Source organism: Oncorhynchus nerka, linkage group LG7 (assembly GCF_034236695.1).
Source record: "Oncorhynchus nerka isolate Pitt River linkage group LG7, Oner_Uvic_2.0, whole genome shotgun sequence".
NCBI classification, from domain to species: domain Eukaryota; kingdom Metazoa; phylum Chordata; class Actinopteri; order Salmoniformes; family Salmonidae; genus Oncorhynchus; species Oncorhynchus nerka.
In genome coordinates this window covers 18,618,506-18,646,430 of record NC_088402.1, presented here as the reverse complement: position 1 = coordinate 18,646,430, position 27,925 = coordinate 18,618,506, and the positions used below count along the sequence as shown (strand labels likewise).

General features: G+C 44.9%; 1 pseudogene; it reads right to left on the bottom strand.

Annotated features, from left to right (window-relative positions):
• Positions 1-210: 210 nt before the first annotated feature.
• Positions 211-27,809, bottom strand: LOC115115372 (oxidoreductase NAD-binding domain-containing protein 1-like; annotated as a pseudogene).
• Between the last annotated feature and the right edge of the window lie 116 nt (positions 27,810-27,925).

Sequence of the window (27,925 nt, the reverse complement as noted above, 5' to 3'; positions counted from 1 at the left end):
TAATAGTATGCTATTTATTAATACAGATTGGAGAGGAAGGAGAAGGAAACATTAAGGGAGTAAAAAGAGTGAGGTGGAAAGGTGAAGAGAAGGAAAGGAAGATGAGTGAAGAAAAGAGGAGAAAGATTGGAGGAGAAGAAAAAGTTGAGAGTAAGAAGAGTGACAAGGAGAGTGAAGAACAGACAGAGGAGATACAATGACTCTTCCCAAGAAACAGAAATGCACTTTATGAAAAACATGAGAATTTCCATTTATACGCTCAGGTCAAGACGATAGAATGGTTCACTGCACCCTTTGTAATTTCTCCCTTTCAATTGGCAGCCGGAGAAGAACGGCAGTGGTAGAACATCAGCAGACGAAAAAGCATAAAGCCTCTCTGATTGGCCGTGTTGGTATGCCCTCTGTCACCACATTCTTCAAGAAGGTAGAGCCTTCCCAAGAAGAATATGGTTTAGCTGTGCAGGAGGGTGTCTTTGCATAGCACACTATGCGACACAATCATAGTTACAGATCTATGGACTGCACAGCACAACTGACACGGAAGCTTTATGAGCCTAAGTTTACATGTGCTAGGACAAAATGTGACGCCATAGTGAGTAACGTGTTAGCAGCATGGGCAACTACTTTGGTAACACAGGACCTAGACCAGGTTGAATTTCTGTCCCTGTTCATTGATGTGTCCATTCATGGACATGTAAAGCTGCTGCCAATAGTAGTCATATGTAAGATATATGATGGCAGCACATCTGTGGAAACAAAACTGCTTGATTTTGTTGAATTGGAGAAACAGCAGAGAAAATTGCAGCTGAGGTCCTGGTGGTCATCAAAAAATGTAACCTGGAAAATATCCTCTGCTGACAACAAATACCAACTTTGGGGGACTGAATAGGCTGGGGAGGGTCAATGTCCATACTAAAGTTAAAAATGCTCTGCAGTGGGAGGTGATTGGCTTAGGTTGTCCTGCCCACATTATTCATAACACGGCCAGAACAGCTTTGGATATGATGTTGAGTACCTGCTCACAAACATATTTGGAATATGTTCATATTTTCACCGTCGGAGTAGAAAGACTAAAGGGCTTTTGTGAGTTTGTTGGCCAGGAGTACCATAACATTTTAGGAAACAGCCATGTTCGCTGGATGTCCATGCTCCCTGCTCTAGAAAGAGTGCTGAAAACGGATGTGCCATTGAAATCCTTTATTTCTGAAGACAAATGCCCTGTGAACAATGTTCGAAGATCCACTGACTGAACTTTGGCTGGCCTTTGGCCATGGAAACTTGGCCGTATTCAGTGACACGATCAAGATGCTTGGAGGCCAGGACTGCTGTGCTGTGGAGTCCGCTGCAATTCTGAGAAATGTTGAGGCAAAATTGACTCATGTGACAACTTCATTCCAGTTTTGGTCAGAGGACTTCTGAGAGAGCTGGAGCCATGTCTAAAGAGAGCTTTCTCAAAACATCCCAATCATTCTTCACTATGGCTGTGAACTACTTGCAAGCATGGGGAAAGCACACAGATAATCTAAAAGATTTACATGGTCTCCTTTTAAAAAGGCAACCTCTGCGTGAAGGCAGCAGGCACACTGCAGGAAAAATGCCCCAATGTGACCATCAATGAGGATACATTGTGTGACAAGGTTACTGGCCTGCAAGAGTTCCTAAAGGGGGGATCGCTTGAAGAATGGAAAACATCTGAGACACAGCTCAGTCAGAGATGGAGCTCGGTGGTTAACGACTTCAAAGTGAATGACATCCCACACACTAACCGGGCTAGATTAGCATCTGTTGTCATGTGCTTACCTGGAAGTAATGCACCAGTCGAGAGTGTTCTCCCAAATTAATGCTCTATGGACAGCAGCAAGAAATAGATTCACTGTCCCTACCATCAAGGCCATGCTTATTGTGAAGACAAACTTCAACCTCCCTTGCCAGGAGTTCATGGAGAAGCTGGCCAAAGACAGAGCAATCCTGAAGAAAATACATTCTTCTGAGAAATATACAGATTAGGTCCCTATAAGTACAGTGGGGAGAATAAGTATTTGATACACTGCCGTTTTTGCAGGTTTTCCTACTTACAAAGCATGTAGAGGTCTGTAATTTTTATCATAGGTACACTTCAACTGTGAGAGATGGAATCTAAAACAAAAATCTGTTCTTATTCTACACAGACTACCAGGACCACTGAATGGCTGTTCAGATCGGACAGTTCTGTCTTGTCTGTAGTGTTTCTGTAACAGTTGTTTTCTCTGTCTATCAGTCTGCCTGTTAGACTCAATACATGAAACCGGAATTGTCCCCCTTTTTTATTTCATAGATAATAACATTGGATATTTTAATTATATATTGACCGCAGAACTGGAAATGTCCCCGGTTTTCATTTCAGAAATCTGGTCACCTTAGGTTAAAGAGCTATTGAATTTTGAAAAATGTGATTTGTCATTATGTTGACGGTCCCTAACTGCTGTTGGTGGACGTAAGGAAAACTACATGCGAATATCCAACCTGAAACTGTCTTTACCTCGGTGCGAATTGGTTAGGTTACTAATGTTTACTCATCTGATGTTGTAGCTGTCTGACTTTATTAGCAAAGCTCATTTTCACACCATAAACTCATTTATTTTACCAGATAAATTGGCTAATGTTGCTCAACATTTCTCTGCCGAGTCCATCACTATTTCTCCCTCACCTCAAACTTTCCAAATGCCAGTAGGTTTCGGTTACAGCTCATGAAGTACGCTTCGTCACCTTCTCACCCTGGTCAGGCTTATCACCTAACGTTATCGTTCAGGGGGCGCGCTGCTGTAAATGACAAGCTGCCTTTCCAGTGCGCGCGCTGGTGCTGTAACTAGTGATTGGCTGTCTCTTCTTTCTTCCATTCTGTTATGTAAACGATTGGCGGAGCCTTGCATAGTCAACATTGCTACAAACGCGGTTTACTCGTTCGCTTACAGACAGCTGTGATCCAACCCACCCCCCCAAACTTTTTTCATCGGATCTACACGAATCACGTAGGTCACCTATTTTGGATTCAAAACGGCGAATTACGCTAAAAGGTGACTAGTTTGCATCCCTGCAGGATTCAGTTTAATTACAGTCAATGAGTTGAGGACAGTTTGAGTGTTTCTCCATCCTTGTAGTGGATCACCAGGAAAGCTATATATACACTCATTATACTGCACTTCACACAGGTCAGAGATCACCATCAGCCAGGCTCAGATCAATGGCCCCATACACACTCAGGTTGTACAACTGATGTTCATTGCATTTGGTGAACACCAGAGTCAGGTGATAGTTGAGTTGAATATTCCGATAAAGAGAGATTCGTTAATTTGTTCAAATTGTAGCCGAGTCAAGCAAGTTGGTACCTGGTAGAAATACACATTTAGGTGAGGTAAAATAAATCAAATGATGCAGCCAGGTCACACCTGCGGAAAAATATGGTCCAAAGGCCCCAAACATGTTGCCATGGTAACGTGGGCAGGTGCGTGGTCTTGGTGGTGTGTGCTGGGTTGGTCTTAGAATTCATAGGGACTGGGGGGGAGAGCAGGGTGGGTCCTCCCACCATTGATATACAATATCAAGTGACGCAGCAGTGGATAGTTGAAGAGGTCTGTCTCCAGTACGCACTACCACTACTTCTCAAACAGTATCCTGTCCTGGGATAGGCCTAAACTGAGCAAGGTCTGGACCAGGGCCACACAGGTAACACAGCATAGTGTTAGGGTCGACGTGGCGACGCAACTCCCCCTCTGATAGCCTCCCACCTGTGGAAGATCAAATCAACAAAAGACATGGAAAATGTACTTTCATGTAGTGCTGTCATTTTATGGGCTAGCATCCATTTAAATGAATTGGGAATGTATTTTTTAACAGCCAAACGAAATAAACTATCTTTAGTTTCATTTCCAACCCATTGCAGATGGTCTCAGTAAACATTTGTGGTTGTGTTAAGGTCATTCTGTAGTACTTACGGTACATGGACGGTTGGAGTTCCTGGTCGATGTCTGCCGTCTGTGCAGTGATGTGGAAGTCACAGGAGAATTTCTCTGGGAATTCTTTACACACATCTATGATGGTTTTCTGAGAGCAGAGAAGAAGAGCAGGGACAAGGAGGAACAATTATTGGTCTCATTCCCACACACAAACCCTGATATAATACAACTAGATATATACAAACACTGAACTAGAATATAAACGCAACATGTAAAGTGTTGGTCCCATGAGCTGAAATAAAAGATCCCAGAAATGTTCCATACGCACAAAAAAAGCTTATTTCTCTCAAATGTTGTGAACAAATTTGTCAGTGAGCATTTCTGCTTTGCCAAGATAATCTGGATGGATTATGACACCTGACAGGTGTGGCATATCAAGAAGCTGATTAACCAGAATGATTATTACACAGGTTCACCTTGTGCTGGGGACAATAAAAGGCCTCTCTAAAATGTGCAGTTTTGTCACAAGGCTACTGGTGTCTCAAGATGAAGGAACGTGCTATTGGTATGCTGACTGCAGAAATGTCCACCACAGCTGTTCCAAGGACATTTTATTTAAATGTCTCTACCATAAGCTGTCTCAAGTCATTTTAGAGAATTAGGCAGTTTGTCTAACCGGTCTCACAACCACAGACCACGTGTAACCACACCAGCCCAGGACCTCCACATCCGGCTTCTTCACCACAGACCACGTGTAACCACGCTAGCCCAGCACCGCCACATCCAGATTCTTCACCACAGACCACGTGTAACCACGCCAGCCCAGCACCGCCACATCCAGATTCTTCACCACAGACCACGTGTAACCACACCAGCCCAGGACCTCCACATCCGGCTTCTTCACCTGCTGGATCATCTGACCCCAGCCACCCAGACAGCTGATGAAACTGTTGGTTTGTACAACCAAAGAATTTCTGCACAAACTGTCAGAAACAGTCTCAGAGAAGCTCATCTGCGTGCTCATCGTCCTCACCAGGGTCTTGGCCTGACTGCAGTTCGGTGTCGTAAACAACTTCAGTGGACAAATGCTCACCTTCAAATGGCCACTGGCTCGCTGGAGAAGTGTGCTCTTCAATAATGAATCCAGGTTTCAATTGTACCATGGTGGCGGTGGGGTTGTGGTATGGGCAGGCATAAGCTACGGATAACGAACACAATTGAATTTTATTGAAGGAAATTTGAATGCACAGAGATATCATGAGGCCCATTGTTGTGCCATTCATCCGCCGTCATCACCTCATGTTTCAGCATGATAATCCACGGCCCCATGTCACAAAGATCTGTACACAATTCCTGGAAGCTGAAAATGTCCTAGTTTTCTATGGCCTACATATTCACCTGATATGTCACCCATTGAGCAAATTTGGGACTTGCAACTTCGCACAGCCATTGAAGAGGAGTGGGACAACATTCCACAGGTCACAATCAACAGCCTGATCAACTCTATGTGAAGGAGATGTGTTGCACTGCATGAGACAAATGGTGGTCACACCAGATACTGACTGGTTTTCTGATCCACACCCATACTTTTTTTAAAGGTATCTGTGACCAACAGATGCATATCTGTATTCCCATTCATGTGAAATCCATAGATTAGGGCCTAATGAATTTATTTAAATTGACTGATTTCCTTATATGAACTGTAGCTCAGTAACACTAACACACACACTAGTGATGCGCGGGTCAACTGTTTTTTCACCCGCCCACAATTGCTAATACCCATCTGCAACCACCCGAATATATATGTGATAAAGTGGAATTCTGAGGCCCACACCCAACACTAACCAGCTAATATAGAAAATGCACTGTTGTCTACAGTCAGACAGCAGAACGATTTTTTGAGAGGCTGTTTGTTAGTCAACTTGTCTATAATTAGATACATGCAGCTTCTCTTCTGTCATTACTTGTTGCCCCAGAATACTAAATACAGTTGTTTAAGTCAGAAGTTTACATACACTTAGGTTGGAGTCATTAAAACTTGTTTTTCAACCACTCCACAAATTTCTTGTTAACAAACTATAGTTTTGGCAAGTCGACTAGGACATCTACTTTGTGATTATTTCACTGTATCACAATTCCAGTGGGTCAGAAGTTTGCATACACTAAGTTGACTGTGCCTTTAAACACCTTGGAAAAATTTCAGGAAATTATGTCATGGCTTTAGAAGCTTCTGATAGGCTAATTGACATAATTTGAGTCAATTGGAGGTGTACCTGTGGATGTATTTCAAGGCTACCTTCAAACTTCATGCCTCTTTGCTTGACATCATGGGAAAATCAAAAGAAACCAGCCAAGACCTCAGAAAAATAATTGTAGACCTCCACAAGTCTGGTTCATCCTTGGGAGAAATTTCCAAAATGCCTGAAGGTACCACACGTTCATCTGTACAAACAATAGTACGCAAGTATAAACACAATGGGACCACGCAGCCGTCATACCAATCAGGAAGGAGACGTGTTCTGTCTCCTAGAGATGAACGTACTTTGGTGCGAAAAGAGCAAATCAATCCCAGAACAACAGTAAAGGACCTTGTGAAGGCGCTGGAGGAAAGAGGTACAAAAGTATCTATATCCACAGTAAAATAAGTCCTATATTGACATAACCGGAAAGGCTGCTCAGCAAGGAAGAAGCCACTGCTCCAAATTCGCCATAAAAAAGCCAGACTACGGTTTGCAACTGCACATGGCGACAAAGATTGTACATTTGAGAAATGTCCTCTGGTCTGATGAAACAAAAATAGAACTGTTTGACCATAATCACCATCGTTATGTTTGGAGGAAAAAGGGGGAGGCTTGCAAGCCGAAGAACACCATCCCAACAGTGAAGAACGGGGGTGGCAGCATCATGTTGTGGGGGTGCTTTGCTGCAGAAGGGACTGATGCACTTCACAAATTAATAAAACATTTGCATATATTGAAACAACATCTCAAGACATGTCAGGAAGTTAAAGCTTGGTCGAAAATGGCAATGACCCCAAGCATACTTCCAAAGTTGTGGCAAAATGGCTTAAGGACAACAAAGTCAAGGTATTGGAGTGGCTATCACAAAGCCCTGACCTCAAGCCTATAGAACATTTGTGGGCAGAACTGAAAAAGCGTGTGCGAGCAAGGAAGCCTACAAACCTGACTCAGTTACACCAGCTCTGTCAGGAGGAATGGGCCAAAATTCGCCCAACTTATTGTGGGAAGCTTGTGGAAGGCTACCTGAAACGTTTGACCCAAGTTAAACAATTTAAAGGCAACGCTACCAAATACTAATTGAGTGTATGTAAACTTCTGACCCACTGGGAATGTAATGGAAGAAATAAAAGCTGAAATAAATCACTATTATTGACATTTCACATTCTTAAAATAATAACTGACCTAAGACAGGGACTTTTTACTAGGATTAAATGTCAGGAATTGTGAAAAACTGAGTTTAAATGTATTTGGCTACGTTGTATGTAAACTTCCAACTTCAACTGTAAACCCTTGCTCACCAGAATGTCATAAATCGATAGAATGAATGCATCAAGGGTGGTCATCTTGATTATAGTCAAGTTCTGCAAAGATGGACCTAGTTAAGCTGCAGCTAACCCAGAACAGAGCAAGACATTTTACTCTTCATTGTAATCAGTGGGGTGATATCAATACTATGCATGGCAGACTCTCTTGGCTAAGAGTTGAGGAAAGACTGACTGCATCACTTCAAGTTATAAGAAATTCCAAATAGTTTGCACAGTCAACTTACATACACCACTGAGAAACATGAAACAACAGGTCTTTTCACAGTCCTCAAGTCCAGAACAAATTCAAGGAAACATACAGTATTATACAGAGCCATGACTGCATGGAACTCCCTTCCATAGTGAAGAGCAAACCTGGTTTCAAAAAACAAATAAAGCAACACCTCACGGCACAACGCCGCTCCCCTATGTGACCTACTTGCGGTGTGTGTGTAACTGATACACACACTACATGTTCATGTTTTTGAATGCATGTAAAGTCTTGTCTGTAGACTTTTTTGTTTTGTGTCAGACACAAGTAAGACCAAATGTCGCCATAATGGGGATCCTAATAAAATCAAATCAAAATTCTCTCTGCTTCTCTCACACAGCAAAGATGTTTAGGGACTGGGGAGAAAATGCAATAACGCAAAGAAAGCAACATTTTCAAACTGACATCAGTTTGACCGGTTTTAAGGAAATTAAAAGCTGTTAAAACGAGCCAAAAAATGTTTTGTTTGGCTTAGATGCATATTTTATGTGGTTGAATGACTAAAATCAGCTTTTATGGTGCTTATAAAGATAGGGCCCGTCTGTAAATGTGGCAGTGCTAACCGTGTATTCATTCTCTATGATGAAATAAATCAATCATATTTCTCCACTCTGTTCCTGAGTCAAAATTTACATTTGGCGTGTAATTTTACTGCAACAAATGCTTCATTCTGCAGGCATTAATGTTATATTAGGCAATGTGAGAGGTTATAGACCTACAGTCCAGATTTCAGTTAGGTTACTATTCCATTTAACCCATCTGAACAGCACAGTTCCCTTGACGTGCCATTTTGACAGACACTACTGCACTGTTGGAGCTAGGAACACGTTTCTCTACACCCGCAATAACATCTGCTAAATATGTGTATGTGACCAATAAAAATGGATTTGAAGTCCCTTAGGCTACACACTAACAGCAGATAATAAAAGAAACCTCAATGTAGACCCACCTACTCCCCCCCCAAACCCACCCGCCCTGCGGATATAACCACAGGGATTGCGAGTTATGAGTCAACCCACGTACCCCCCTCACTTTGAAGAGCAGCTCTTGTGCGTTCTTGGCGCTGTAGCAGAGGTGGGTGGAGCCAATGTTGTAGCCCCTCCCTACTTTTGCGGGGTTCTGTCGTAGCAGGTCAGCGGCGTGAAGCAGGATGGAGTATAAAGGGTTAATGCCCACGCCCCCAACAACAGGTCAACACAGGGGTCAGAGGGCAGGGGGTCAAAGAAGAAGTTACCGCCCACACGCATCGCTACATGGGAGTCCATGGTGCACTAAGGAGAGAGAGAGAGAAGGAATAAATAGTGTTTATTTTGTAATGATAAATAACTCAGGTATGAGATGTGTCCACATTCTAGAAGTCTGCTTTCTGTTCCCTATTGTGGAGAAAGTCTGTTTTAGAGATTAAAAAAACAACATCCAGTGCAGCATCGGAGTCTCAGGAGACACAGACGCTGTTACACACACTGCTGTTACACACACACACACACACACACAGCTGTTACACACACAGCTGTCACACACAGCTGTTACACACACACAGCTGTTACACACACACACACAGCTGTTACACACACACACACAGCTGTTACACACACACACACACACACACAACTGTTACACACACACACACACAGCTGTTACACACACACACACACACACACACTGTTACACACACACACAGCTGTTACACACACACAGCTGTTACACACACACAGCTGTTACACACACACACAGCTGTTACACACACACACACAGCTGTTACACACACACACAGCTGTTACACACACACACACAGCTGTTACACACAGCTGTTACACACACAGCTGTTACACACACACAGCTGTTACACACACACAGCTGTTACAGACACACAGCTGTTACACACACACACACAGCTGTTACACACACACACACAGCTGTTACACACACACACACAGCTGTTACACACACACACAGCTGTTACACACACACACACAGCTGTTACACACACACACAGCTGTTACACACACACACACAGCTGTTACACACACACAGCTGTTACACACACACACACAAAGCTGTTACACACACACACACACACACACACAGCTGTTACACACACACACACACACACAGCTGTTACACACACACACAGCTGTTACACACACACACACAGCTGTTACACACACACAGCTGTTACACACACACACAGCTGTTACACACACACACAGCTGTTACACACACACAGCTGTTACACACACACACACACACACAGCTGTTACACACACACACACACAACAGCTGTTACACACACACACACACACAGCTGTTACACACACACACACAGCTGTTACACACACACACAGCTGTTACACACACACACAGCTGTTACACACACACACAGCTGTTACACACACACAGCTGTTACACGCACACAGCTGTTACACACAGCTGTTACACACACAGATCTGTTACACACACACACAGCTGTTACACACAGCTGTTACACACACACACAGCTGTTACACACACACACACACACAGCTGTTACACACACACAGCTGTTACACACACACACAGCTGTTACACACACACAGCTGTTACACACACACAGCTGTTACACACACACACACAGCTGTTACACACACACACAGCTGTTACACACACAGCTGTTACACACACACAGCTGTTACACACACACACACAGCTGTTACACACACACAGCTGTTACACACACACACACACACAGCTGTTACACACACACACACAGCTGTTACACACACACACAGCTGTTACACACACAGCTGTTACACACACACACAGCTGTTACACACACACACACACAGCTGTTACACACACACACAGCTGTTACACACACACACACACACACACAGCTGTTACACACACACAGCTGTTACACACAGCTGTTACACACACACACAGCTGTTACACACAGCTGTTACACACACACACAGCTGTTACACACAGACTGTTACACACACACACAGCTGTTACACACAGCTGTTACACACACACACAGCTGTTACACACAGCTGTTACACACACACAGCTGTTACACACACACACAGCTGTTACACACACACACAGCTGTTACACACACACACACACAGCTGTTACACACACACAGCTGTTACACACACACACACACAGCTGTTACACACACACAGCTGTTACACACACACACACACAGCTGTTACACACACACACACACACAGCTGTTACACACACACACAGCTGTTACACACACACAGCTGTTACACACAGCTGTTACACACACACACACAGCTGTTACACACACACACACAGCTGTTACACACACACACACAGCTGTTACACACACACAGCTGTTACACACACACACAGCTGTTACACACACACACAGCTGTTACACACACACACAGCTGTTACACACACACAGCTGTTACACACACACACAGCTGTTACACACACACACAGCTGTTACACACACACACACAGCTGTTACACACACACACAGCTGTTACACACACACACACAGCTGTTACACACACACACACAGCTGTTACACACACACACACAAAGCTGTTACACACACACACACAAAGCTGTTACACACACAAAGCTGTTACACACACACACACAGCTGTTACACACACAGCTGTTACACACACACAGCTGTTACACACACACACAGCTGTTACACACACACACAGCTGTTACACACACACGTTACACACACACACAGCTGTTACACACACACACAGCTGTTACACACACACACAGCTGTTACACACACACACAGAGCTGTTACACACACAGACACACACACACAGCTGTTACACACACACACAGCTGTTACACACACACACACACACACACACAGAGCTGTTACACACACAGACACACACACACAGCTGTTACACACACACACACACAGCTGTTACACACACACGCACAGCTGTTACACACAGCTGTTACACACACACACAGCTGTTACACACACACAGCTGTTACACACACACAGCTGTTACACACACACAGCTGTTACACACACACGTTACACACACCCAGCTGTTACACATACACACACCCAGCTGTTACACACACACACACACAGCTGTTACACACACACACAGCTGTTACACACACACCAGCTGTTACACATACACACACAGCTGTTACACACACACACAGCTGTTACACACACACACACACTGTTACACACTGTTACACACACAGCTGTTACACACACACACACAGCTGTTACACACACACAGCTGTTACACACACACACACACACACAGCTGTTACACACACACAGCTGTTACACACACACACAGCTGTTACACACACACACAGCTGTTACACACACACACACAGCTGTTACACACACACACAGCTGTTACACACACACACAGCTGTTACACACACACACACACACACACACACAAAGCTGTTACACACACACAAAGCTGTTACACACACACAGCTGTTACACACACACACACACACAGAGCTGTTACACACACACACACACACACAGCTGTTACACACACACACAGCTGTTACACACACACACACAGCTGTTACACACACACAGCTGTTACACACACAGCTGTTACACACACACACACACACAGCTGTTACACACACACACAGCTGTTACACACACACAGCTGTTACACACACACACAGCTGTTACACACACACACAGCTTACACACACACACACAGCTGTTACACACACACACAGCTGTTACACACACAGCTGTTACACACACACACACAGCTGTTACACACACACACAGCTGTTACACACACACACACACAGCTGTTACACACACACACACACAGCTGTTACACACACACACAGCTGTTACACACACACACACAGCTGTTACACACACACACAGCTGTTACACACACACACACAGCTGTTACACACACACACACACACAGCTGTTACACACACACACACTGTTACACACACACACACACAGCTGTTACACACACACAGCTGTTACACACACACACAGCTGTTACACACACACAGCTGTTACACACACACACACAGCTGTTACACACACACACACACAGCTGTTACACACACACACACACACACAGCTGTTACACACACACACAGCTGTTACACACACACACACAGCTGTTACACACACACACACAGCTGTTACACACACACACACACACAGCTGTTACACACACACACACAGCTGTTACACACACACACACACACACACAGCTGTTACACACAGCTGTTACACACACACACAGCTGTTACACACACACACAGCTGTTACACACACACACAGCTGTTACACACACACACACACACAGCTGTTACACACACACACACAGCTGTTACACACACACACAGCTGTTACACACACACACAGCTGTTACACACACACACACAGCTGTTACACACACACAGCTGTTACACACAGCTGTTACACACACACACACAGCTGTTACACACAGCTGTTACACACACACACACAGCTGTTACACACACACACACAGCTGTTACACACACACACAGCTGTTACACACACACACACAGCTGTTACACACACACAGCTGTTAGACACACACACACAGCTGTTACACACACACAGCTGTTACACACACACAGCTGTTACACACACACAGCTGTTACACACACACAGCTGTTACACACACACAGCTGTTACACACACAGCTGTTACACACACACACAGCTGTTACACACACAGCTGTTACACACAGCTGTTACACACACAGCTGTTACACAGCTGTTACACACACACACAGCTGTTACACACACACACACAGCTGTTACACACAGCTGTTACACAACAGCTGTTACACACACAGCTGTTACACACACAGCTGTTACACACAGCTGTTACACACACACAGCTGTTACACACAGCTGTTACACACACACACACACACAGCTGTTACACACACACACAGCTGTTACACACACACACAGCTGTTACACACACAGCTGTTACACACACACACACAGCTGTTACACACACAGCTGTTACACACACACACAGCTGTTACACACACACAGCTGTTACACACAGCTGTTACACACACAGCTGTTACACACACACACAGCTGTTACACACACACACACACACACACAGCTGTTACACACACACTGTTACACACACAGCTGTTACACACACACACAGCTGTTACACACACACACAGCTGTTACACACACACACACAGCTGTTACACACACACAGCTGTTACACACACACACTGTTACACACACTGTTACACACACACAGCTGTTACACACACTGTTACACACACACACACAGCTGTTACACACACACACACACACAGCTGTTACACACACACACAGCTGTTACACACACACACAGCTGTTACACACACACACACAGCTGTTACACACACACACAGCTGTTACACACACACACAGCTGTTACACACACACACACACACAGCTGTTACACACACACACACAGCTGTTACACACACACAGCTGTTACACACACACAGCTGTTACACACACACACAGCTGTTACACACACAGCTGTTACACAGCTGTTACACACACACAGCTGTTACACACACACACTGTTACACAGCTGTTACACACACACACACACACAGCTGTTACACACAGCACACACAGCTGTTACACACACACAGCTGTTACACACACACACAGCTGTTACACACACACACACACAGCTGTTACACACACAGCTGTTAGCTGTTACACACACACAGCTGTTACACACACACACAGCTGTTACACACACACAGCTGTTACACACACACACAGCTGTTACACACACACACACAGCTGTTAAACACACACACAGCTGTTACACACACACACGTTACACACACACACGTTACACACACACAGCTGTTACACACACACACACAGCTGTTACACACACACACAGCTGTTACACACACACACAGCTGTTACACACACACACAGCTGTTACACACACACACACAGCTGTTACACACACACACACACACACAGCTGTTACACACACACACACACTGTTACACACACACACAGCTGTTACACACACACACACACAGCTGTTACACACACACACAGCTGTTACACACACACACAGCTGTTACACACACACACACACAGCTGTTACACACACACACACAGCTGTTACACACAGCTGTTACACACACAGCTGTTACACACACACAGCTGTTACACACACACACACACACACAGCTGTTACACACACACACACACAGCTGTTACACACACACACACAGCTGTTACACACACACACACACAGCTGTTACACACACACACAGCACACACACACAGCTGTTACACACACACACAGCTGTTACACACACACACAGCTGTTACACACACACACACACAGCTGTTACACACACACACACAGCTGTTACACACACACAGCTGTTACACACACAGCTGTTACACACACACACACACAGCTGTTACACACACACACACACACACAGCTGTTACACACACACACACAGCTGTTACACACACACACAGCTGTTACACACACACACACAGCTGTTACACACACACACACACACACAGCTGTTACACACACACACACACAGCTGTTACACACACACACACAGCTGTTACACACACACACACAGCTGTTACACACACACACACAGCTGTTACACACACACACAGCTGTTACACACACACACAGCTGTTACACACACACACAGCTGTTACACACACACACACACACACTGTTACACACACACACAGCTGTTACACACACACAGCTGTTACACACACACACAGCTGTTACACACACACACACACAGCTGTTACACACACACACACACACAGCTGTTACACACACAGCTGTTACACACACACACACAGCTGTTACACACACACACACACACACACACACAGCTGTTACACACACACACACAGCTGTTACACACACACACACAGCTGTTACACACACACACACACACAGCTGTTACACACACAGCTGTTACACACACACAGCTGTTACACACACACACACAGCTGTTACACACACACAGCTGTTACACACACACACACACAGCTGTTACACACACACACAGCTGTTACACACACACACACAGCTGTTACACACACACACACACACAGCTGTTACACACACACACACACAGCTGTTACACACACTGCTTACACACACACAGCTGTTACACACACACACACACAGCTGTTACACACACAGCTGTTACACACACACACAGCTGTTACACACACACACAGCTGTTACACACACACAGCTGTTACACACACACACAGCTGTTACACACACACAGCTGTTACACACACACACACAGCTGTTACACACACACACACACAGCTGTTACACACACACACAGCTGTTACACACACAGCTGTTACACACACAGCTGTTACACACACACACAGCTGTTACACACACACACACACAGCTGTTACACACAACAGCTGTTACACACACACACACAGCTGTTACACACACACACACAGCTGTTACACACACACACACAGCTGTTACACACACAGCTGTTACACACACACACACAGCTGTTACACACACACAGCTGTTACACACACACACACAGCTGTTACACACACACACAGCTGTTACACACACACACACACAGCTGTTACACACACACACACACACAGCTGTTACACACACACACAGCTGTTACACACACACACACAGCTGTTACACACACACACACACACACACAGCTGTTACACACACACACACACAGCTGTTACACACACACACACAGCTGTTACACACAGCTGTTACACACACACAGCTGTTACACACACACAGCTGTTACACACACACACAGCTGTTACACACACACACACACAGCTGTTACACACACACACACAGCTGTTACACACACACACAGCTGTTACACACACACACACAGCTGTTACACACACACACACACACAGCTGTTACACACACACACAGCTGTTACACACACACACACACACACACAGCTGTTACACACACACACAGCTGTTACACACACACACACAGCTGTTACACACACACACAGCTGTTACACACAGCTGTTACACACACACACACAGCTGTTACACACACACACAGCTGTTACACACACACAGCTGTTACACACACACACACAGCTGTTACACACACAGCTGTTACACACACACACACAGCTGTTACACACACACACACACACAGCTGTTACACACACACACACAGCTGTTACACACACACAGCTGTTACACACACACACACAGCTGTTACACACACACAGCTGTTACACACACACACACAGCTGTTACACACACACACACACACAGCTGTTACACACACACACACACACACACACAGCTGTTACACACACACACACACACAGCTGTTACACACACACACACACACAGCTGTTACACACACACACACACACACACAGCTGTTACACACACACAGCTGTTACACACACACACACACACACACAGCTGTTACACACACAGCTGTTACACAGCTGTTACACACACACAGCTGTTACACACACACAGCTGTTACACACACACACACACAGCTGTTACACACACACACAGCTGTTACACACACACAGCTGTTACACACACACAGCTGTTACACACACACACACAGCTGTTACACACACACAGCTGTTACACACACACACACAGCTGTTACACACACACACAGCTGTTACACACACAGCTGTTACACACACACAGCTGTTACACACACACAGCTGTTACACACAGCTGTTACACACACACATCTGTTACACACACACACACAGCTGTTACACACACACACAGCTGTTACACACACACACACACAGCACACACACAGCTGTTACACACACACACACAGCTGTTACACACACACACACAGCTGTTACACACACACACAGCTGTTACACACACACACAGCTGTTACACACACACACACAGCTGTTACACACACACAGCTGTTACACACACACACACAGCTGTTACACACACACACACTGTTACACACACACAGCTGTTACACACACAGCTGTTACACACACACAGCTGTTACACACACACACACAGCTGTTACACACACACAGCTGTTACACACACACAGCTGTTACACACACACACACACAGCTGTTACACACACACACACACACAGCTGTTACACACACACACACAGCTGTTACACACACACACACAGCTGTTACACACACACACACAGCTGTTACACACACACACAGCTGTTACACACACACTGTTACTGTTACACACACACACACAGCTGTTACACACACACAGCTGTTACACACACACACACACACAGCTGTTACACACACACACACAGCTGTTACACACACACACACACAGCTGTTACACACACACACACAGCTGTTACACACACACAGCTGTTACACACACACACACAGCTGTTACACACACACACACACAGCTGTTACACACACACACACAGCTGTTACACACAGCTGTTACACACACACACAGCTGTTACACACACACACACACACTGTTACACACACACACACACAGCTGTTACACACACACACAGCTGTTACACACACACACAGCTGTTACACACACACACAGCTGTTACACACACACACAGCTGTTACACACACACAGCTGTTACACACACACACAGCTGTTACACACACACACACACAGCTGTTACACACACACACACAGCTGTTACACACACACACACAGCTGTTACACACACACACAGCTGTTACACACACACACAGCTGTTACACACACACACACACACACAGCTGTTACACACACACACAGCTGTTACACTGTTACACACACACACAGCTGTTACACACACACAGCTGTTACACACACACAGCTGTTACACACACACACACACACAGCTGTTACACACACAGACACACACACCCACACAGCTGTTACACACACACACACACACACACAGCTGTTACACACACACACACACACAGCTGTTACACACACACACACAGCTGTTACACACACAGCTGTTACACACACACACACACACACAGCTGTTACACACACACACAGCTGTTACACACACACACAGCTGTTACACACACACACACAGCTGTTACACACACACACAGCTGTTACACACACACACAGCTGTTACACACACACACACACAGCTGTTACACACACACAGCTGTTACACACACACACAGCTGTTACACACACACACAGCTGTTACACACACACACACAGCTGTTACACACACACACACACAGCTGTTACACACACAGCTGTTACACACACACAGCTGTTACACACACACACAGCTGTTACACACACACACAGCTGTTACACACACACAGCTGTTACACACACACACAGCTGTTACACACACACAGCTGTTACACACACACAGCTGTTACACACACACACAGCTGTTACACACACACACAGCTGTTACACACACAGCTGTTACACACACACACAGCTGTTACACACACACACACACACAGCTGTTACACACACACACACACACACACAGCTGTTACACACACACACAGCTGTTACACACAGCTGTTACACACACACACACAGCTGTTACACACACACACAGCTGTTACACACAGCTGTTACACACACACACAGCTGTTACACACACACAGCTGTTACACACACACAGCTGTTACACACACACGTTACACACACACAGCTGTTACACACACACACACACACAGCTGTTACACACACACACACAGCTGTTACACACACACACAGCTGTTACACACACACACAGCTGTTACACACACACAGCTGTTACACACACACACACACAGCTGTTACACACACACACACAGCTGTTACACACACACACACAGCTGTTACACACACAGCTGTACACACACACACACAGCTGTTACACACACACACAGCTGTTACACACTGTTACACACACACAGCTGTTACACACACACAGCTGTTACACACACACACACACAGCTGTTACACACACACACAGCTGTTACACACACACACACTGTTACACACACTGTTACACACACACAGCTGTTACACACACACACAGCTGTTACACACACACACAGCTGTTACACACACACAGCTGTTACACACACACACACACAGCTGTTACACACACACACAGCTGTTACACACACACACAGCTGTTACACACACACACACACAGCTGTTACACACACACAGCTGTTACACACACACACACAGCTGTTACACACACACAGCTGTTACACACACACACACACACACACAGCTGTTACACACACACACAGCTGTTACACACACACACACACAGCTGTTACACACACACACAGCTGTTACACACACACACACAGCTGTTACACACACACACAGCTGTTACACACACACACACAGCTGTTACACACACACACACACACACACAGCTGTTACACACACTGTTACACACACACAGCTGTTACACACACACACACACACACACACACACACAGCTGTTACACACACACAGCTGTTACACACACACAGCTGTTACACACACACACACACACTGTTAGCTGTTACACACACACACACACACACAGCTGTTACACACACACACACAGCTGTTACACACACACACAGCTGTTACACACAGCTGTTACACACACACAGCTGTTACACACACACACACACACAGCTGTTACACACACACACACAGCTGTTACACACACACACACACACAGCTGTTACACACACACACACACAGCTGTTACACACACACACACACAGCTGTTACACACACACACACACAGCTGTTACACACACACACACACAGCTGTTACACACACACACACACAGCTGTTACACACACACACACACACAGCTTACACACACACACACACACACAGCTGTTACACACACACACACAGCTGTTACACACACACACAGCTGTTACACACACACACACAGCTGTTACACACACACACAGCTGTTACACACACACACACACACAGCTGTTACACACACACACACAGCTGTTGTTACACACACACACACACAGCTGTTACACACACACACACAGCTGTTACACACACACACACACACAGCTGTTACACACACACACACACTGTTACACACACACACACAGCTGTTACACACACACACTTACACACATACACACACACACACACAGCTGTTACACACAGACACACACACACACAGCTGTTACACACATAGACACACACAGCTGTTACACACAGACACACACACACACAGCTGTTACACACACACACAGCTGTTACACACACACACACAGCTGTTACACACACACACACACAGCTTACACACACACAGCAGTTACACACACACACACAGCTGTTACACACACACACACACACAGCTGTTACACACACACACACAGCTGTTACACACACACACACACACAGCTGTTACACACACACAGCTGTTACACACACACACAGCTGTTACACACACACACAGCTGTTACACACACACACAGCTGTTACACACACAGCTGTTACACAGCTGTTACACACACACTGTTACACACACACACACTGTTACACACACACACACAGCTGTTACACACACAGCTGTTACACACACACACACACACACACAGCTGTTACACACACACACACAGCTGTTACACACACACACACAGCTGTTACACACACACACAGCTGTTACACACACACACACAGCTGTTACACACACACACACAGCTGTTACACACACACACACACACAGCTGTTACACACACACACACACACACACACTGTTACACACACACACACACACACACACACAGCTGTTACACACACACACACAGCTGTTACACACACACACACACTGTTACACACACACACAGCTGTTACACACACACAGCTGTTACACACACACAGCTGTTACACACACACACACACACACACACAGCTGTTACACACACACACACAGCTGTTACACACACACACAGCACACACAGCTGTTACACACACACACAGCTGTTACACACACACACTGTTACACACACACAGCTGTTACACACACACACACAGCTGTTACACACACACACACAGCTGTTACACACACACACACAGCTGTTACACACACACACAGCTGTTACACACACACACACACAGCTGTTACACACACACACAGCTGTTACACACACACACACACACAGCTGTTACACACACACACACAGCTGTTACACACACACACACACAGCTGTTACACACACACACACAGCTGTTACACACACACACACAGCTGTTACACACACACACACAGCTGTTACACACACACACAGCTGTTACACACACACAGCTGTTACACACACACACACAGCTGTTACACACACACACACAGCTGTTACACACACACACACAGCTGTTACACACACACACACAGCTGTTACACACACACACACACAGCTGTTACACACACACACAAGCTGTTACACACACACAGCTGTTACACACACACACACACACAGCTGTTACACACACACACACAGCTGTTACACACACACACACACAGCTGTTACACACACACACACAGCTGTTACACACACACACAGCTGTTACACACACACAGCTGTTACACACACACACACAGCTGTTACACACACACAGCTGTTACACACACACACACAGCTGTTACACACACACACACACAGCTGTTACACACACACACACACACAGCTGTTACACACACACACAGCTGTTACACACACACACACAGCTGTTACACACACACACACAGCTGTTACACACACACACACACACACACAGCTGTTACACACACACACACACAGCTGTTACACACACACACACACAGCTGTTACACACACACACACACAGCTGTTACACACACACACACAGCTGTTACACACACACACAGCTGTTACACACACACACACAGCTGTTACACACACACACACAGTTACACACACACACACACACAGCTGTTACACACACACAGCTGTTACACACACACACAGCTGTTACACACACACAGCTGTTACACACACACACAGCTGTTACACACACACACACACACACACAGCTGTTACACACACACAGCTGTTACACACACACACAGCTGTTACACACACACACACAGCTGTTACACACACACACACACACACACACACAGCTGTTACACACACACACAGCTGCTGTTACACACACACAGCTGTTACACACACACACACACACAGCTGTTACACACACACACACACAGCTGTTGTTACACACACACACACACACACACACAGCTGCTGTTACACACACACACACAGCTGTTACACACACACACACAGCTGTTACACACACACACACACAGCTGTTACACACACACACACACACAGCTGTTACACACACACACAGCTGTTACACACACACACACACAGCTGTTACACACACACAGCTGTTACACACACACAGCTGTTACACACACACACACAGCTGTTACACACACACACAGCTGTTACACACACACACACACACACACACAGCTGTTACACACACACACACAGCTGTTACACACACACACAGCTGTTACACACACACACACAGCTGTTACACACACACACAGCTGTTACACACACACACAGCTGTTACACACACACACAGCTGTTACACACACACACACAGCTGTTACACACACACAGCTGTTACACACACACACAGCTGTTACACACACACACACACACAGCTGTTACACACACACACAGCTGTTACACACACACAGCTGTTACACACACACACACACAGCTGTTACACACACACACACACACTGTTACACACACACACAGCTGTTACACACACACACAGCTGTTACACACACACAGCTGTTACACACACACAGCTGTTACACACACACACAGCTGTTACACACACACAGCTGTTACACACACACAGCTGTTACACACACACACACACACACACAGCTGTTACACACACACACACAGCTGTTACACACACACACACAGCTGTTACACACACACACACAGCTGTTACACACACACACAGCTGTTACACACACACACACACACAGCTGTTACACACACACACACAGCTGTTACACACACACACACAGCTGTTACACACACACACACAGCTGTTACACACACACACACACAGCTGTTACACACACACACACAGCTGTTTCACACACACACACACACACAGCTGTTACACACACACACAGCTGGCTGTTACACACACACACACAGCTTACACACACACAGCTGTTACACACACACACACAGCTGTTACACACACACACACACAGCTGTTACACACACACCTTTCACACACACACGTTACACACACACAGCTGTTACACACACACACACAGCTGTTACACACACACACACACACAGCTGTTACACACACACACACAGCTGTTACACACACACAGCTGTTACACACACACACACACAGCTGTTACACACACACACACAGCTGTTACACACACACACACACACAGCTGTTACACACACACACACAGCTGTTACACACACACACACAGCTGTTACACACACACACAGCTGTTACACACCCACAGCTGTTATGCCCACACACACAGCTGTTACACACACACACACACACACCTGTTACACACACACACACAGCTGTTACACACACACACACACGATGGGAGAGAGATCTTATAGCTGGTGGGGGGGGGGGGTATTTTGAAGACAACAGCAGCAAATTCTCTCTCCTTTTCCCATTATACACACACACACACGTATACACACACTCCTCTGCTTTATCTGTTGTCACAGTCCCCACACTCTAACCCAGTACATACGGAAGAGTTAACAACAGGCGCATTAAACAATCCCAGGGCTGAGTACAGTCTCCAACCACTTTACTGTGGAATATCAGACAGCTTTATGTGGCGACAACCACAGTCACATACAGCTTACTGCTCAGAGAAGACACAGCTACTAGATGAGATTAGACTTACAATTACAACCTAGAAAAACACACACACACACACACACACCAGAGACAGGCAGAAAGACTGACAGACACTGCTATTGATTTTGAGGCAGAAACAAACTACATGTGAAAATGTTCATTTCAATGTACACACACACTCACCTTGGTGTGTATCCAATGTGCGGGGGGATGTTCTGTGTATTTGACAGCCAGCTCGATAACGCCCTCTCTCTGCAGCAGAGCTGGACTGGAACACACAGAGAATCCTCCTACCTTCTCCATACCAGGGATAAAGAAGTCCACCCTGGACACACAGAGAGACAGACCGAGAGACAAAAAGAGAATCCTTATTTTTAAATAATGCAAAACATGTCCAACTGAGAACGTAATCTAACGGATTCAAAAGCAACCTCAAAATGTACAGAATGTGTCCATGTCCCTCACATATCTTTACATAACATACCACAGGAAGTGGTAACTTTCCACAAGTTTGGAGAAAAAGAAGAAAAAAAGTAGGCAATAACAACTAGCAAGCATCTCTCCCTCTCTAACACGTGTGTGTCTCTGTTTACATGTTTCTCCCACTCCTCCTACCCATCTGTCATATGGACTGGAGGAGGTGTAAGGTATAGTATTTACATCCGTTTTACATCCATTACTGAACACCGGCGGGACAACGCACCAACCTCTTCTGTTTATACACAACACAAACCGCCCACCAACAGTATGGGCCACAGAGTTGAAGGAGATATTTATCAATTGAATGTACTTTTACATCATAAATTAAACATGTTTATGGATGTGTGCTTTGCTTTTAGCTACAATACTAATGCTGTTTTCCTATGTAGCTCAGTGGGTAGAGCGTGCCACGTGTAACACCAGGGTAGTGAGTTCGATTCCCGGGACTACTCATTGGTAATGAATGCACGCATGACTAAGTCGCTTTGGAAAAACAGAGTGCTAAATGGCACATGTTATGAAGCCTGTTAGTGGGTCTTAAACAATCTTGTAAGTTGGAAATCCCCCCTAACTGCTTCCTGCTGTCATCATATGCATTTGTTTATCAACTTATTTTTTTACCTGTATTTTAACCTGGTGGGTTGATTGAGAACATTGTCTTTTACAGTTTTTCTCAATTGCTAAAACAGTAAAACCCATTGGCTGAACAAAGTTCTCAGTTGCCAGGACTCATTTAGCTAATTATGCAGTCTGTTGTCAATACCTTAAACCATTTCACATGATGAAACACAATTTGCAGATCTCACTTAGACTTTTCAGCAAAACTAAACACATTCTCATTCTCAAAACACATTCTGCACTATAATGCACATGTCATCCATACTGGTACTACAGTGGCAACAATCAAATACAAATAGAGAACATATGTCATTGATTGAACACAACCACTCAAAAATTATTTAACCTGTTTCAAATGATGTGACACAACCAATATTTATTTTATTTATTTAACCAGGTAGGCAAGTTGAGAACAAGTTCAACAATATAAGCCAGTTCAGAGAGCAAACAGGTTGTTGAAGGTGGGAAGGAGAAAGTCTGAGAATGGATACTGTAGTACAGTGCATTGTAGGCTGTATACTGTACAACGGACAAATTGTATGGCCCTGAACATTGTGCTTTCCATTTATTAACAGTACTGACTGCTCAATTGATTTTGACTGGTTGCAGGTTCATATCAACAAAGAACAAGAATTACAGTATCACAGAGACAAAGGACAAGTTTGTGAGATGCAGGGTACAGTACTGTAAAAATAGGGGTACAAGGAGGAGGAAGAACAAAAAACTAAATTGCAAAGAGCAAAGCAGAGTAGTAATTTCTGATCAATTTTGAGCTACTATGATAGAACATGTTTTCGTTCATCAAAGGACAATGACGGAAAAATATGAATATTTTTATTTATTAAAAATGTTCTTCTCTTTGAGAATTGTTTCTCTTTTTCTGTGTATTGTTTACTGACTGCTTGAGAGTGTATATCATTTTGATCACTTTGTTTATGATTTGAGAGCAGTGTTTGATTTTGAACACAGGTAAAACTGTTTTGAGGCGAATGTTTTATTTTGCGAGAGGAGTCAGAGGTTATGTAAATAGTGCTTGAATACGAGGTTTTGTGTTTAATGTTTTCAGGAAATGGAGCAAGGTTTCAGAAATTGAGAAAAACTAACACAATGACCTGGGGAACAGTGGCAGGGCAGCGCAACACTGTAAATAGCATTACACACATTCAAATCAACACTTCCCTCTAGTGCCTGGTAAAGGTATTACAGCCATTATAAAAAGAGGTTTGCGCAAGACCTTGATGGATTGCAGCAGGTCATTTCTCTCACTGTGCGTGATGATTGACAGCAGCCTGTGCCCGATAATGAATCTGATAACCTCTATACCTTTTGTCCAACAAACTGTTGATGTGATATTCTGGTTAATTTAATTGTGACAACACACTGCCTCTCCCCCTATACCGTATCTACCCATACCTATAGCCTACGCACTTGTGCAGATCTGAAAGGTGTAAACATCCTCTCCCCAAAGACATTGGTGTAAATGCTGTATTCAGTCTCCTTTCAATGAGCTATGTATGTCGCCAAACAAATGACAGTACTGTACTACTCACCACTGGCCAGCTCTGAAAGTGAAGTCTGGATGGACAGCTAGCCGGAGGCGTTTCACTGTCTCAGACTCGTCCATGATGCCACATACCTGCACCGGATATACACGCTGGACACACACACCAACACACAGTTTACAAATGAAATAACCTGTCAATCAATCATGAAGATTAACACAATTAAACAGTGGCGATAGTTGAGAATCTGTACATTAGAAACCTTTAGCCTAGACATACACAGATTAACAAAATGTCTTCGATATTGTCAGTCTCATCATAACACAGTTCTAAAACTGTTTTCAGTTTTGGATTGCATAAACCACAGGTTTGTTGCTACAGTACAAACACAGCTGGATGGTCACTCACATCTTGTCTGTAGTTGCTGGCTGTCCTCTCTAGATGGTCCGTTTGTCTTCTGGATGACATTTTCCTGAAAAGACAACATAAATGCCTACTTTATTTAAACATGTCTATCAGAAAAAAATGTAGCCAAGCGAATCAGCACAAAGGTCAGTTACGTGTATAACCTCTATGGCCCTTAGAAAGACTGCAGTCTCACCTGTGTG